The sequence below is a fragment of the Tachyglossus aculeatus genome, chromosome 12 (assembly GCF_015852505.1).
Source record: "Tachyglossus aculeatus isolate mTacAcu1 chromosome 12, mTacAcu1.pri, whole genome shotgun sequence".
NCBI classification, from domain to species: domain Eukaryota; kingdom Metazoa; phylum Chordata; class Mammalia; order Monotremata; family Tachyglossidae; genus Tachyglossus; species Tachyglossus aculeatus.
The window spans coordinates 17,146,601-17,163,675 of NC_052077.1; positions in this window are offsets into that span (position 1 = coordinate 17,146,601).

Below are 17,075 nucleotides of genomic sequence, written 5' to 3' on the forward strand. Positions count from 1 at the left end.
GGAAGTCTTCTACTGGACTGCTTGAAGGAAGACATGTATCTTGTCATTTATTGACCAAACCTCCTTCCACAAATATGCATTTTATAGAGTCTTTCTCCTTCTCTTTTTTTCTCTTTCTCCTCTCTCTCTCTCTCATGCACGCACATGCACATACCTCAACCTGTTTGACAATTCTTAGCTTTAGCAGCCAACAAAGAAGAAAATTCATATATACTTTGGATGGCAGGGGTAAGAGGGAGCTTTGGGAGCGAGGGAGGTAGGAATACATGGGAAAGTTCCAAGGGCAAGTATAGGGAAGGAACCCTTAGGTGTTGCAGTAAGGAAGAACTCTTGGAAAGCTAGTTTTGTGAAAGGGATGAGGATCGGAGGGCAGCACGTTGCTAAGATTCTGCTCATTTTAGCAGTTCAGCGGATACCCTGACACAAATCATTCACAAACAAGTTCATCAAGAAGATCAAACCTCCTCCTGGTGCAGGCCTGATTACAGGTGAGCTCATTTGCTTTCGGGTTGTCGTAGGAGCAGGTGCAGTTCTGGATAATGTGCCAGGAAGGTTGGAAACATGCCCTGGGAAAAACAAAGGAAGATGATCCAAAAGGTATCACAGGGGTGTCATTCTGCATACTGCTAAAACTGTACTGGGCCCCACTAGAAACCAAAAGAAAGGGAATATGAATGAGAGACAAAGAAGAGCTGTGAGCACAACAGTGTAGGGGTGCCTAATTCTCATCATTTGTGTTTTCCCAGTACTTACAACAGCATTTTGCATATGGTAGAGCCATAATACATATTATTACTACTAATTCTGATGAAAATAGGATGAAATTATTTTCCTCACACATGTAGGGGAAAGACATACAAGGGCCAGACTTACACCTGTTGTAAAGTGTGAATAATTGTATTGAATACATTTGCAAGCTCTCATAAATGTATGTTCCAACTAGGATTTTTTTTTTCCAGTAATGATGCTAATGATAAAAACTGTGGTGTTTGGTAGGCATAATGTGCCAAGTGAAGGGGTGGATGCAAAGTTGTCTGATTGGGTGCATTCTCTGTCCCACAAGGGCTCAGTTGAAGTGGGAGGGAGAGCAGGTATTTCAACCCCATTTTACAGCTGAGATACCGAAAAATTAAGTGACTTGCCACAACTCCCACAACAGGCAAGTGGCGGAGCAGGGATTAGAACCCAAGGCTCTAGACTGTGAGCTAGTTGTGGGCAGGAAATGGGTCTGCCAACTCTGTTACATTGTACTCTTCCAAGCACACAGTAAGTGTTCAATAAATGAGATTGATTTTTTTTTCCATTAGGCCCTGATGGTTTGTACATTTTTGTGTATGATTGGCTTCATTTCTGTCACATATAGTTTATTTTAAGGAAAATCATTCATTGGAGATGCTCCTAATGCATACATTTGGAATATAATAATAATAATGATGGCATTTGTTAAGCGTTTACTATGTACAAAGCACTGACTGAATATGTTTGTCAAACAGTGGTGTTTATTGAGGGCTTACTCCATGCTGCTCAGATTTGTTTTTCTAAAAATAAGATCAGTCCACATTTCCCCACTCTTCAAGAATCTCCAGGGGCTGTCCATCCACCTCCACGTCAAACAGAAACTCCTTACCATCGGCTTTAAAGCCCTCAATCATTTTGCCCCTGCCTATCTTAACACACTGATTTCCTCCCACAAACCACACTGTTCACTTTGCTCCTTGAACACTCACCTACTCACTGTACTTCAGCCTCATCTGACCCCTCACCCGCGCCCTGGCCCGGAACTCTCACCCTTTATGTCCAACAGACGATCCTCATCCCCATCTTCAAAGCTTATTAAAATCCCATGTCCTCCAAGAAGCTTTTCTGGACTAAGCCCTTATTTCCTCTACTCTCTCTCCCTTGTGCATTAGCCTTTACGCTGGACCTGTACCTTTTGTTCACCCCACGCTCAGTCCCACAGCACTTATGTACATATCTGTAATTCATTTTAATGTCTGTCTCCCACTGTAGACTGCAGTGTCCTTATGGGTAGGGAAATGTCTACCAACTCGGTTATATTGTATTCCCCCAAGCACAGGTCATCCTGTACCAACCCCAGCGTTTCATATAATGGTTGGAACCTAGTAAGCCCTTAAATACCCTTATCATTATCATTATTATAGTATTATGAGAGACTATGCTGTTGTGGAAAAAAATACATGGCCTTATCACTACTGACAAAATGTTAGAAAATCCAGCAAAAGAAAGGTTCAATTATTAAGGCTGGAAAGTTGCCATACAGGTTAGCATAGACCACTGTTTATCTTCACACCTAATTTTTTATTACTAGCACTTACTGAACATCTGCAAAATCACACTGTACTAGGGAATTGGAAATATACGAAGAATGTATAAATTGAAGGCACTCAGCCCACAAGAAGTTAAAGGCTAGTAGGAGAACAAATAAACATAAGTGTATCACTGGGCAATGTTTTGCTGCCTCAATCTCTCTTTCTCTTTTTCCATTAGATTAGAAACTTCTCCAATAGATCATAAGCTCCCTGAGGGTAGGGATTGTGTCTACCAATTGTATTGTACTATACTCTCTCATGAGGAGCAGTGTGGCTTAGTGGAAAGAGCACGGGCTTGGGAGTCAGAAGTTATGGGTTCTAATCCTGCCTCTGCCACTTGTCAGCTGTGTGATTTTGGGTGTCACTTAACTTCTCTGTGCCTGTTACCTCATCTGTAAAATGGGGATTAAGACTGTGAGCCCCATGTGGGAAAACCTGATTACCTTATATCTATCCCAGTGCTTAGAACATTGCTTGGCACATAGTAAGAGCTTAACAAATACCATTATTATCATTATTATTATTAAGTGCTGTGTTGTGTTCTGCGTAAGAGTGAGTAGGGGAAATGAAGGCTTAGTCTGGAAAGGCCTCTTGGAGGAGATGCAGTTTTAATAAGGCTTTGAAGGTGGGGAGAATGATCATGTGTTGGGCATGAAGGGAGGGGATTTCCAGGCCAGAGGCAGGATTCCATTCAATCGTATATATTGAGCACTTACTGTGTGCAGAGCACTGTACTAAGCGCTTGGAAAGTACAATTCAGTAACAAATAGAGACAATCATTGGGCTCACAGTCTAGAAGGATGTGGGCAAGGGTCAGCAGTGATGTAGGTGAGATAGAGGTACAGTGAATAGGTTGGTTTTAAAGTAGTAAAGCGAACGTGAGGTAATAAAGAATAACTCTCAATAATAATGCTCAATAAATACCCTTGATTGAGTGAGGGTTTCTCTAGGACAAGCTGATGCATAACCTTTTTTTTTTTTTTCCTCAGACTTTCACTATGCTGACTCTAAATTTATCAGGCTGGATAGGTTCCCTTTCCCACATGCAGCTCACAGTCATCTAAGGAGGGAGAACAGGTATTGAATCCCCATTTTGCAGTTGAGGAAACTGAGACACAGAGAGGTAAAGTGACTTGTCCAAATTCACACAGCGGGCAAGTGGCAGAGCGGGGATTAGAACCCAGATCCTAATTTTATAGTCTAGCCCATGCTGCTATGTTATTTTTAGGCACCTCATAAAACATGCGAAGGCTCTTGGATAACTTTCAAAGACTTTAAATGGGACTTGTAGCCTGTTGGGTTGGGAGATAGATTCGATGGGTTTGAAATGGGTGGATTACCACTTGGAGCATCTCTGCAACCTCAAACAGTATACTCTGGATTAGGACAGGTGTGGTAGAGACATGAAGGAAGTAGACTGGCCAAGGGCACAGCAATATTTTTTTTTATGGTATCCGTTAAGTGCTTATTATGTGTCAGGCACTCTACTAACCACTGGGTAGATATAAGGTAATCAGAAAAGCAGCACAGCCTAGAGGATAAACCATGGGCCTGGGAGTGAGGAAAAACCTTGGTTTTAATCCCAGCCCTGCCACTTGCCTGCTGTGTGACCTTGGGCAAGTCACTTAACTTCTCTGTGCCTGTTTCAACACCTGCAAAATAAGGATTTAAGACTTGTTCTCCCCATCCTCTAAACTGTGGGGAGACCAGTATGGGACAGGGCCTGTCTGACCTGATTACGTGATATCTACCCCAGAGCTTAGAACAGTGTGTGATACATTGTAAGCACTCAACAAATACCATAACAAATATTGCAGTAATAAAGTACATTCTTTACAAAAGACCTGGGAATGAATGTGTGAGCCATGGAGGTCTTTAATCTCAAAACTGGGAGAGGATAAGAGGAGCTTAGGTGTCAATAGACCACGTTAGGGACATCTGGGAAGTATTCTACTGGGCTTCCTGAGGGAGAATCTATATCTTGTCATTTACTGAGCAAACCTCCTCCCACAAATACATATGTTTTCAGAAATATATTCACAAGGACACAATTGCGCTCTCTCTCTTTCTCTCACACCCACACACCCCTCCATCTACATGACAATTGTTTGCTTTTGCAGCTAACACAGGAAAAAAAATCCATATATATGTAGGATGGCTGGGGCAGGAGGGAGAGGAGTATTTGGAGCAAAGGAGACAGGAACTCAAAGGAAGGTTCCAAGGACAAGAAACCCTAGAAGGTGATGTGGGAAGAAAGAACATTTGGAAAACTAGTTTTATGAGAGGGGTGAGAATCCATAAGGCAGCACATTGCTAGTTTTCATGCTCGTGCTAAGCAGTTTGACAGATAGCCCGACATAGATCATTTACAAACAAATTAGTACAGAAGATCAAACCTGTTGGAGTAGTCGTGGCTTCAAACTCGGTCACGTCCCTGGTCATCATTAAATGAGGTGAAGTGAAGACTGGTATTTCTGTATCATCCTGCGTGACAACACTAGAAACTGAACCGAAGGGAATATGAATGAGAGAAAGAAGAGCCATGACACAGTGTAAGGTAGGGTGGCCTAATTCTGGCCTAATTTTTTTGTGGCACTTACGACAGCATTTTACTTAAAATAGATGCCTAAGTACTGTTAATAATGCTGGTGAAAATAGGGTGATGCTACTTTCCTCAGTCTAGTAGTGGGGAAGACTTGGAGGGTCAGGTAGAAATCTTGAATCTGTTCTATAAAGTTTGAATAGTGGTGCTGAATACATTTGCAAGCTCAAATGAATAAATTTAAATTCAAACTAGGATTTTTTTCTTAATAAAAATAATAATTGTGGTATTTGGTAAGCCCAATATGCCAAGTGCTGGGGTAGACACAAGACTATGGTTGGACACAGTCCTGTCCCATGTGGGGTTTGTGGGGTTGGAGAAAGCAGTGTGGCATAGTGGATAGGCCACAGGCCTGGGAGTCTGAAGGTCTTGGGTTCTAATCCCGTTCCTCCACTTGTCTGCTGTGTGACCTTGGGCAGTTACTTTGCTCTTCTGTGCCTCAGTTACCTCATTTGTAAAATGGGGATTAAGACTGTGAGCTCCACGTGGGACAACCTGATTACCTTGCATCTACCCCAGCACATAGAACAGTGCTTGGCACATAGCGCTTAACAAATATCATCATTATCATCATTATTATTATAAGCGCTAAGCAAATACCATTATTATTATGGGAGAAAGAATAGGTATTTAATCCCTTTACAACTATGGCATAGGAAAATTAAGTGACTTTCCAAGGCCACATGGCAGGCGAGTGGTGGAGATGGGATTAGATCAAAGATGTTGATGGTGTAACCTCATTGTGGGAAGGGAACGTTTGATCACCAACTCTTTCATACTGTTCATTCATTCAGTTGTATTTATTGAGCGCTTACTGTGTGCAGAGCACTGTAATAAGCACTTGGGAAGTACAAGTTGGCAACCTATAGAGACGGTCCCTACCCAACAACGGGCTTTTCTTCCAAGTGCTTAGAACAGTGCTCTGCACACACAACGTGCGCTCCAAAATCCCGGATATCCCGAGTCCCAGTCCTTTTTGCTTTTTCTACTCAGCCCCGTTCCTTTCCCCGCTTATGCTCAGAGCGCAATCTATGATTTTAGATTCTGATCCCATCTGAGAGGAAACAAGTGCCGGGAGAAATGTTGATTAACCTTTCAAATCCTTCAGTAGAAAATCAAAGAATGTAATATTCCTCATTTTCCCAAATCGCATGTTAAATTTTGCTGTTCTGTTAGGGGCCCTCTACGTCTTCACTGGTCACCTTCTGGTTCTCTCACAAGTGTACATCACACTTTTTGCCTCACATACATCAACGGTCAAGTCCCACCCAGCATTTTGATGCCGCTTGGTTGTTTGAGCTACTTACTGTGCACTGGTAGTAGTAATGGTAGTAGTGATAGAAATAGTATTTATTAAGCATTTACAGTGTGCAGAGCACATTAACCTACATACTGGGAAGGAATGCACAATTGGGAAGCATTGTGGTCTTAGTGGGTAGAAAGTGAGCCTAGAAATCAGGGGACCTGGGTTCTAATCCCCATTCTGCCAACTATCTGCTGTGTGACCTTGGGCAGGTCAGTTGTCTTCTCTGCGCATGTACTGTGCTGCTTGTGAGAAGTGATTCATAATCACCCTACTGTGTTGCTTTTATGTGTCTCTGGGCTACAGTCATCAATTCACAGAGGTTCTTGGGTAACTCCCAAATTATGTAGTCTGTTGATTTGGGAAATAGATCTGTCAGTTGTGTTTGAGTGTTTACTGTATGCAGAGCACTTTACTAAGCGTTTGGGAGAGTACAACACAATATAACAGGTTTGTGGATTAGAAGTGTATTTCGACTCGTTTCCAGTGGAAGATGTGAGAGAGACAGTGGCCTGATGTTTTTCTGGAATTCTTCCTCTTGCCTGCACTCCTTTTAGAATGGTCCAATGAACAGAATTCATACTCCAACCACCAAGAAGAGATAAGAAAGTCTCTGCTGTTGCCCCTTCATGGCCTCTCTTGAAGGGAAGAACATGAGAAGAAGGGCCTTAGTGGAAAGAGCTCAGGCCTGGTTGTCAGAGGACCTGACTCTCGGCACTTGACTTGCAAGGTCAGCCAGCAGCACTTCCCTTCTCAGTGCCTCAGTTTCCTCATCTATAGAATAGTGATTAATTACCTGTTCTTCTTCTTGTGTAGACTGTGAGTCCCATGAGGGATGGGGCTGGCTCTAATCTTTTTTTTTAATGGTATTCAAGTGTTTCTTATGTGCCAGGCACTGTATTGTCCTGGGGTGGATACAAATGGAAAAGGTTGGGCACAGTCCATGTCCCACATGGGGCTCACAATCTTAATTCCCATTTTACAAGTGAAGTAACTGCGACACAAAGAAGTTAAGTGACTTGCCCAAGGTTACGCTGCTGACAGTTGACCAGAAGGACTTGACAAGAGTCAATGTTCACACAGGACCCACCTAAGAACCCACAAAGCTCTTCCATATCTACAGATTTTAAGTTACCCACATTTTGGGTCACAAAACGGTGTATGCTACAAGTTTAGTTCCCCATATAACTTTTTTTAAAAATGGGAAAAGCCCATGTTCCCTGTCATTTATTTTGAGGACAACTATTGTTCATCATATTCCCTTTCAAATTGAAAATGTCGCCACTCCATTACTCTTGGGACCAATAGAAACATAGATATAAAGCAGATATGTTAACATTTTAAAATCTGCATTAAAAGAAGAATGTATTCTACTCTTCAAGGAACACTGCAAAAGCAGTGATCATTGAATGTTAGATGATTCGGAAATTTAGGGTACAAAATTTGGAATTGAAGAAAATGAAGGCTGATGTAATATTTAAATATTTTTCACAGGATTTAAAATATGAAGATTCTGTCTGCCTATTTCTCCTATCTGCCTTTCTTCATCCTTAATCAATTTTCTCATTACAGAAAATTTTATACTTTTTTTTCCTATGTGTTAATAATAAATTAAGATATTTTAACAAGAAAATGTTATTGTGTACACATTTGGTGATTTAATGATTAAGGAATTGTAGCCTAAATTACATTTAATACCATCTTTCGTGGACCTTTTCTACCAAATTACTCATTAGAGAATAGTATTTCCTCTTTTGTGCCTGCCTTATGGAATTCGCCTTTGGAATCTGAGTAGCACGTAATTTAGGAAAAAGTGAAAATGGGTAATGATCTGGCAGTGCACTAGTTAAAGGTTCACTGTGACCTGTTTGCTGAAGACATTGGCATATTTTGATCATCTTTTTATTTTTAATGACTGGGCAGCATTAATGTAGAGAACCCTGTGCTTTTCCCCTTCCATTTTGGGTGCAAAATCACTAGTATTTAGTCAGCACTCACTGTATGAAAAGGACTGGGCTGGGCACTTGGTAGAGTGCACAGTTAGAAGACATGATCAAGGTTCTTACAATTTAGCGGGAGAGACTTCCCTCCTCCACGCCCCACAGCACTTGTGAATATATGTACATATTTATTATTTAATGATGTGTATATACCTATAATTCTATTGATGCCTGCCCACTTGTCTTTGTTTTGTTGTCTGCTTCTCCCCCTTCTAGACTGCGAGCCCGTTGGGTAGGGATTGTCTCTATTTGTTGTCTAATTGTACTTTCCAAGGGCTTAGTACAGTGCTCTCCACACAGCAAGTGCTCCATAAATATGATTGAATGAATGAATGAATAAAATAAGACAGTGGCTCAGTGGAAAGAGGATGAGCTTTGAAGTCAGAGGTCATGGGTTCTAATCCTGGCTCCGCTGCTTGTCAGCTGTGTGACTTTGGGCAAGTCCCTTAACTTCTCCGTGCTTCAGTTACCTCATCTGTAAAATGGGGATTAAGACTGTGAACCCCCCATGGGACAACCTGATCACCTTGTAACCTCCCCAGCGCTTAGAACAGTGCTTTGCACATAGTAAGCGCTTAATAAATGCCATTATTATTATAAAAATAATCACTGCGTGTTTGTTAAGCTTACTATGTGCCAGGCAGTGTACTAAGTGCCAGAGTGGATACAAGCAAATTGGGTTGGACACAGTCCCTGTCCCACATAGGGCTCACAGTCTTAATCCTCATTTTACAGATGAAGTAACTGAGGCACAGAGAAGTGAAGTGACTTGCCCAAGGTCACACAGCAGACAAGTGGCAGAGCTGGGATTAGCATCCAGGTCCTTCGGACTCCTAGGCCTGTGTTCTATACTAGGCCGGATTTGTGGATTATTGTAACACTCCACAGCTCGTGCACAAGAGCGGAGGAAGTGTACTGTGATGGTGATCCAGGGCTGTGGTTTAGTGATGCAAGATTGGTGGAGAGACAGGAGACAGAGGGAGTTGAGTTCAGGGCAGAGGCGGGGTTGAAGCTGTCTTTTTGTGCATTTAGAAATAATAGTTTGGAGACAAAATGGGATACATTTTAGAAAATTGGACAAAGTCTAAAGATCAGAAGTCTCTATGAGGAACAGGACAGATTTGTGTGGGAGAGTAGGCAGGCTGAGGAGGTTGAGGTTCATTCATTGATTCAATTATATTTACCGAGCACTTACTGTATGCAGAGCATTGTACTAAGCACTTGAGAGAGTACAATACAGCAATAAGCAGACACATTCCCTGGGAATTTTCTCTAGGTGAGGGGAAAGATTGCAGTGACTTGAGATGATGAAATTGAGCATGTATTCAAATTGGTGTGTAGGGAAGGTGGGATGGGGCGGGAGGTCAGTGGAATTAAGGAGTGAGAGGAAGCGGGCCACTGAAGGGTAGTTAGGGGCATCCATATGGACATTGAAATCATCAGGGATCAATGTGGGGATGGAAAAAGAGAGAGGAAATGTGAGAAAGGAATGAAAATGGTTCTGCAAGTTGGAGGAGGGACTTGGGGGTGGTAGTAGTTGGAGTGGGTGGTAGAGGTGGATGATATACCGGATCATCTTTGTGCAGAAACGCTCTGGGCATATTACTCCCATCCTCAAAAATCTCCAGCGGCTACCAGTCAACCTATACATCAAGCAAAAACTCCTCACTCTCGGCTTCAAGGCTGTCCATCACCTCGCCCCCTCCTACCTCACCTCCCGTCTCTCCTTCTCCAGCCCAGCCCGCACCCTCCGCTCCTCTGCCACTAACCTCCTCACTGTACCTTGTTCTCACCTGCCCTGCCGTCAACCCCTGGCCCACATCCTCCCCCTGGCCTGGAATGCCCTCCCGCTGCACAGCCACCAAGCTATCTCTCTTCCTCCCTTCAAAGCCCTACTGAGAGCTCACCTCTTCCAGTAGGCCTTCTCAGACTGAGCCCCCTTTTTTCTCTCCTCCTCCCCATCCCCGCTGCCCTACCTCCTTCCCCTCCCCACAGCACCTGTTTATATGTTTGTACAAATTTATTACTCTATTTTACTTGTACATATTTACTATTCTATTTATTTTGTTAATGATGTGCATCTAGCTTTATTTCTATTTATTCTGATGACTTGACACCTGTCCACATGTTTTGTTTGTTGTGTCTCCCCCTTCTAGACTGTGAGCCCATTGTTGGGTAGGGACCGTCTCTATATGTTGCCAACTTGTACTGCCCAAGCGCTTAGTACAGTGCTCTGCACACAGTAAGCACTCAATAAATACGATTGAATGAATGAATATAACTTTCAAAGGGAGGGAAAGAGAGAGATGGGCCAGTTGGGATGGTGCAAAAACAACATTGGGGAGCCTGAAGGAAACCAGCTTCTCCCCCTTTCCCAATAGGTCTTGGGAAATTCATTCATTCAATCGTATTTATTGAGTGCTTACTGTGTGCAGAGCACTGTACTAAGCGCTTGGGAAGTGAGAAGATGAGCTTTCCTCTGGAGAGGCTTGCAGGAAAGACAGCATTATCCAAGGCAAACCAGTTTTCAGTAATCTAGGGCAAAGGAGATCATTTCCTTATCCTGGAGTTGGGAATGGGGTTGGTGGCGGGGGTCAGTGTCCCTTCTCTATCATGTGGTCCCCATCGGATTGTGGGGGGCTGGGGGTTTTGGCATCCCTTGTCCCAGGCTCCTGGTGTGCAGAGGGTGGATTGCATTGGTGGGTCTCTTGTTTGCTGGGTTCCATGCTCCCAGAGTGTGGATGGGAAATGAAAGTGTTGGGGGAAGGAGAGAGGGTTTGTGTCCCTTCCATCTGGTGTGGTCCCAGGCCCTAGGCAGTGGGTGTGGGGATTGGTGACCCTCCCTTTGGCTTAGTCTCTACTCTCTGGCTTGCAGAGGGAGAGATGGGGGAGCCGGCATTCCGTCCCCCGGCACAGACCCAGGCCTCCAGTGTGTGAAGCAGAGGGCGTGAATGGGATGTGGAGGGGGAGATCAGTGTCCCTTCAGTCTGGCACAATCCCACGTCCCTGGTGTACAGACGGGCGGCTGGGGGAGTTGGTACCCCATTCTTCTGGCACTGTCTCTGGCCCCCACATTCATAATTCTTTAGCACATCATTCATTTTCATATTTAACTTAAAGCTACGTAGTTCAATATTAAAATTTGAAAAACAGCTTGTTGTAACAGCATCATATTCAGTACCCCAGGATAAGACGAAAAAATAGTTTTTACTTACCCACAAACAGAAGCACAAGAGCTATTGTTTTGAACATCCTCAGCTCCCAATTTAATTTCCAAAACCCAAGACAAGAATGTGTGAACTTGACTCATGGCCTGCAGAAGGAGTCTGCGCTATCTGGCCGTTCCAGCTTCTTGGGGCACTTTATCTGTCACTAGGCATCAGCAGGTCTTTTCCATTAGAGCCAGATAAACTCTTGAATAGGCTGTAAACTCGTGAGTAGGAAATGTATCTACCAACTCTGTTGTACTCTCCCAAGTGTTTAGTGTTCTTCCTTTAGACTGTAAGCTCGTTGTGGGCAGGCTCTGCACACAGTAAGTGCTCAATAAATGCTGTTGACTGCTGAAAAAGCACCATTCAAATGTTATCAATTGATTGAATAATCACAGAAGAATTTTGGTCAGCCTAGAATTTTTTAAATATCAAATGTAGCCTTCATCCCATTGAATCGTGCACACTGGAATATGAAAAGCTTGCAACTGCCTAACCAGTGTCATTTATATGTGAAACAGGAATTGAATTCTGAAAGGAGTGAGGGTGTCTCCAGCTGGGTGAGTTGGGGGGTCAGTGATTCCAGGCTGATTTAGAAAGGGAAATTTTCTGTATTGGAAAAAATGGTTCATCTTTTTTTTTTTAATGTTTTGTTCCTTTGATAATTCTACCTCCGACTGAAACCAAGTGGCTCATTGCAGTCAGGGAATATGTCTGTTTATAGTATTGTGCTCTCCCAAGCAAGTAATACAGTGCTCTGCACAAAGTTAGCGCTTAATGTGGTTGAATGAATGAAAGTAATTACATCTGTCCAGATGGGACGGGTGGTGTGACAGATGGCGTTCTCCCAGGTGTTCGTTGTCCTTGTCTTCCCGAATATTAAAGCTTTGTCTCTTTACGACGCCACCCAAGTTTTGAAGAGGTCAGCATGGGAAAAAGTGCTTTCATCAGAGCTCCCCAAACTGACAGCAGTAATGAGGTTATTATTAGAATCTTCCACCTTGGTAAAAGTATGAAACACTGTTAACCACGTAGAAAGTGAAGGTAAGTGTTGAGCCGTGTAGGCTCTCCTTGCCCACCTTCCCCAAGGAGGGTAATTCAGGTCAAAAACTCTCTTCCTTTTCCAGGATCATTTGGCCTGAGTATCTGGTTGTGGATGGTTCCTTTAGCTCTCCAATTCTCTTTCCTTGTGTGGACCTATCCTTAGTGAATGGTGATAGTTGTGGCTCCAGTACAGTTAGATCGGATTAGAATTTCATGTGGAAAATGTTTAAAAAGTGACAGTTGGAAAAGGACTGTAATAATAATTATAGTAAGTACAATCAAATCAGACACAGTCCCTGTCTCCATAGGGTTCACAATGTAAGGGGGAGGGAGAACAGGTATTTAACCCCCGTGTTATAAATAGGAAACTGAAGAATAGAGTTGTTAATACACTAGCTCAAGGTCACACAGCAAGCAAATGGAGGGGATGGAATTAAAAGCCAGGTCTCCTGACTACAGGGCCTGTGCTCTTTCCCCTAGGCCACACTGCTTTTCTGAAAAATGAATGGTGGGTAATATTATTCCTTTACCTATAGACTTATGCCAAAACATTTCCAGCTTAAGAGGGAAGTTGGTTTTCAAGCAGGTCTTGAGTTCCATAAAGCCCGCTCTTTTCTCCAAAAATGTTTATCAGGCTGAGTCAGACTCTCAGCAGGGGCACACCTTCAGAAACAGGTTTGAGGCTTCAGAACTGAAAACTCAACTTGACAAACTTTAAAACATTCTTGTTTTTGATTCCATATCCTTGGAATTAAGCATTAGGCCCTAAAGGAGCAAAGGTTGCTGCAGTGTTTTGAGATTCCCTCTTAACCAGGGACATTTCTTGCATGCTCACTTTATGCAGAGCACTGTACTAAGCATGTGGAAGAGTATAATGGAATTAGGAAGACATGCTCTGTTCTTTTAAGGATTAGAAGGGAGCAGGAACAGGGATATGAGGCTTAGTTGCGGAAGGCTGCTAGGAGGAGGTGTGATTTTTAATAGGGATTTCAAAGTGGGCAGACTGGTGGTCTGTCAGATATGAACTCTAGGTCGGAGGGAGGATGTGGGCAAGCAGGCAGTGGTGAGATAGATGAGTTTGGGGTATAGTGAGTAGGCTGGCATTAGATGAGTGAAGTGTGTGGGCTGGGATATAGTAGGAGTTTTGTGAGGTAGAAAGCAGAGAGCTGACTGAATGCATTCGTTGAGTGCCCAAGGAGCAGCTGATCCCTCCCTCTCTCCTGTTCAGCCAGCTGCACCATTTCACCTTTCTATTTTGAAGGGTGGCTGGGGGACAGAAACAAAACAAAACAAAAACCTTTCCAAAGCATATGGGAATTGAAGAAGATGTCAATCCAGGTTCCTTTTCTAGTTAAAAGTTGGAGAAGCAGCGTGGCTCAGTGGAAAGAGCACGGGCTTTGGAGTCAGAGGTCATGGGTTCAAATCCCGGCCCCACCACATGTCTGCTGTGTGACCTTGGGCAAGTCACTTAACTTCTCTGGGCCCCAGTTACCTCATCTGTAAAAGGGGATTGACTGTGAGCCCCACGTGGGACAACTTAATCACCTTGTATCCTCCCCAGCGCTTAGAACAGTGCTTTGCACATAGTAAGCGCTTAACAAATGCCATTATTATTATTAAAAGAGCAGTGAGTGGGACAAACCAATGGAGAATCCAGCTCAAAGTTCTTAAGAACCAAAATGTCTCCAGATGGCAACGGTTCTCCATTCCTACGACCTTGGGATGCTATTGAATGAGGCACTATTAAGGGGGTTTCCCCCGGCTCCCGTGGGTCCTACGACTTGTTTCTGCCCGTGGAAAGATGGGGAGGCGTGGGGAAGCAATGTTTTAACAGGAGGAATTTAACTAAGGAAGGTCTCTCAAGGCCTATCATTTGATGTGGGAAGTGAAGTTTAGCAAGCCACCCAAGTATCTTCTAGACTGTGAGCCCGTTGTTGGGTAGGGACCGTCTCTATATGTTGCCAGCTTGTACTTCCCAAGCGCTTAGTATAGTGCTCTGCACACAGTAAGCGCTCAATAAATAGGATTGAATGAATGAATGACTTGTACGAAATTCACAAGTGCACAAATTCAGAGTTCTTTAGTGACCTCTAGTGGTCCTTCTACTCTGTGATTGCAACAAAGATTGGTTCTGGATCAATCAATGATAGGTATTAATAATGATAGCATTTATTAAGCACTTACTATGTACAAAGCACTGTTCTAAGCGCTGGGGAGATTACAAGGTGATGAGGGTGTCCCACGGGGGGGCTCACAGTCTTCATCCCCATTTTCCAGATGAGGGAATTGAGGCCCAGAGAAGCGAAGCGACTTGCCCAAAGTCACACAGCTGACAAGCAGCGGAGCCGGGATTTGAACCCATGACCTCTGACTCTTTCCACTGAGCCACGCTGCTTCTCTGAACACTTTTTAAAATAATGATGGCACTTATGATGTGCTCTGCACATAGTAAGCGCTCAATAAATACGATTGATTGATTCTAAGCCGCTGGGGAGATTCCAAGGTGATGAGGGTGTCGCACGGGGGGCTCACAGTCTTTATCCCCATTTTCCAGATGAGGGAACTGAGGCCCAGAGAAGCAAAGCGACTTGCCCAAAGTCACACAGCTGACAAGCGGCGGAGCCGTGATTTGAACCCATGACCTCTGACTCTTTCCACTGAGCCACGCTGCTTCTCTGAACACTTTCTAAAATAATGATGGCACTTATTAAGTGCTTACTATGTGCAAAGCACTGTTCTAAGTGCTGGGGAGGTTACACGGTGATCAGGTTGTGCCACTGGGGGCTCACAGTCTTAATCCCCATTTTACAGATGAGGTAACTGAGGGACAGAGAAGTTAAGTGACTTGCCCAAAGTCACACAGTTGACTGGTGGCGGAGCTGGGATTTGAACTCATGACCTCTGACTCCAAAGCCCGGGGTCTTTCCACTGAGCCATGCTGCTTTTGAACACTTACTGTGGGCAGAGCACTCTACTAAGTGCTTGGTAGAGTGCAATATGACAATTAATGATCCACATGATGGTTTTGGATTAACTGAGGATTTCAGTAGTTCATGAGATTCATCTCTGCCATTTAGTAGAAATTCTCCTTGAGTTACAGTTGAATAATAGCTTTGAGTTAAGGACTTCAACTCCTTTAATTCAATTATTTTTCCCTCAATCAGAAATCCTTGCAAAACATAACCTCTTCCAGGAGGCTGTCTCCAACTCCTTGATCATGGCATCTCATTAGCCACCCTTAGCACTCTCTTTATTCATCCTTTGTTTGCCTTTTTACAGATCTTTTTTTTTTACTTTTGTTCTCATTTTATGTTTACCACTTGAGTCTCCTTGAGTTCTTTCTTAGATTATAAACCTCTCAGTGCAGGAACCAAACCTACCTTTATTGTATGCTCCCAGGCTCATACTATAGTTACTCTGTGGATGCTCGTTGTGGGCAGGGAATGTGTCTGTTCATTGTTATAGTGTACTCTCCCAAGCACTTGGTAAAGTGCTCTGAACACAATAAGCACTGAATAAATATGATTGAATGAATGCCGCTGCTGAAAGCAGAAGTGAGGGCAATGTTATATTTGCGATACCGTTGTGTGAGAAGCCTCAGTCCACTTCTGAATGAAATTATCAAAACTTTTATTATTCTTTTAAAAACATACATCATCTGATTTGTGATCCTAGCTAGAACGTTGAGCAGCATTTAGTGGTGCCTTAAATTGTTCACTCAAACTTTCAATCTAACTACAAGTATATCATTCTATGGAATACCCAATAAATTCACAAAGAATTCAAGCACAACTACTATTTATATTTAATATTAGTCACACACGGATGGAGATCGAGCCATAAATTAGACAGATGGTAACTTGGGCATCAAATGGAGCGACAGGCTGCAGGTAGGAAATGGAAACAGGAGACTGGAGACAAGAAGAGAGCATGGAGCAGCGTGGATTTGGGGTGAAAGAAGACCAGGGTTGGGGGGAGGCAGAGAACAGTCTGATGACCATAGGCTCTCCACTTAGGCAAGATGTTTTGAGGGCCAAGCAGGGGTGGGAAAACAGTTGGCAAGGTGGAGACCATGACCCAACCAGCTCCAATCTACTTCTTCCTCTTCCTCTCCCTCTGTTGTCCCATTTTATAACACGCTGGGTAAGGCCTTGCTAATAATTCCTCCACTGCTTCAGGGAGGGGGAAAAAAACCATTGCTGACCTTGAGAAACAAATTATTGCAGTACTGCTCTGAAGGAAGTAACCTCCCCAGCGCTTAGAACAGTGCTTTGCACATAGTAAGCGCTTAATAAATGCTATCATTATTGTTATTAAGCAGCATGGCCTATTGGAAAGAGCACAGGCCTGGATTAGAAGACCTGGGTTCTAGTGCAGCTCCTCCAGTTGCCAGCTGTGTGACCTTGGGTGGATCACTTCACTTCTTTGTGCCTCAGTTCCTTCCGTCTGCAAAATGGGGATTCAGTACCTGTTTTCCCTCCTACTTTGACTGTGACCTCACATGGGACATGATTATCTTGTCTCTACCCCAGTGCTTAGCACAGTTCTTGGCCCATAGTGAGCATGGTATTTAAGTGCGTACTATGT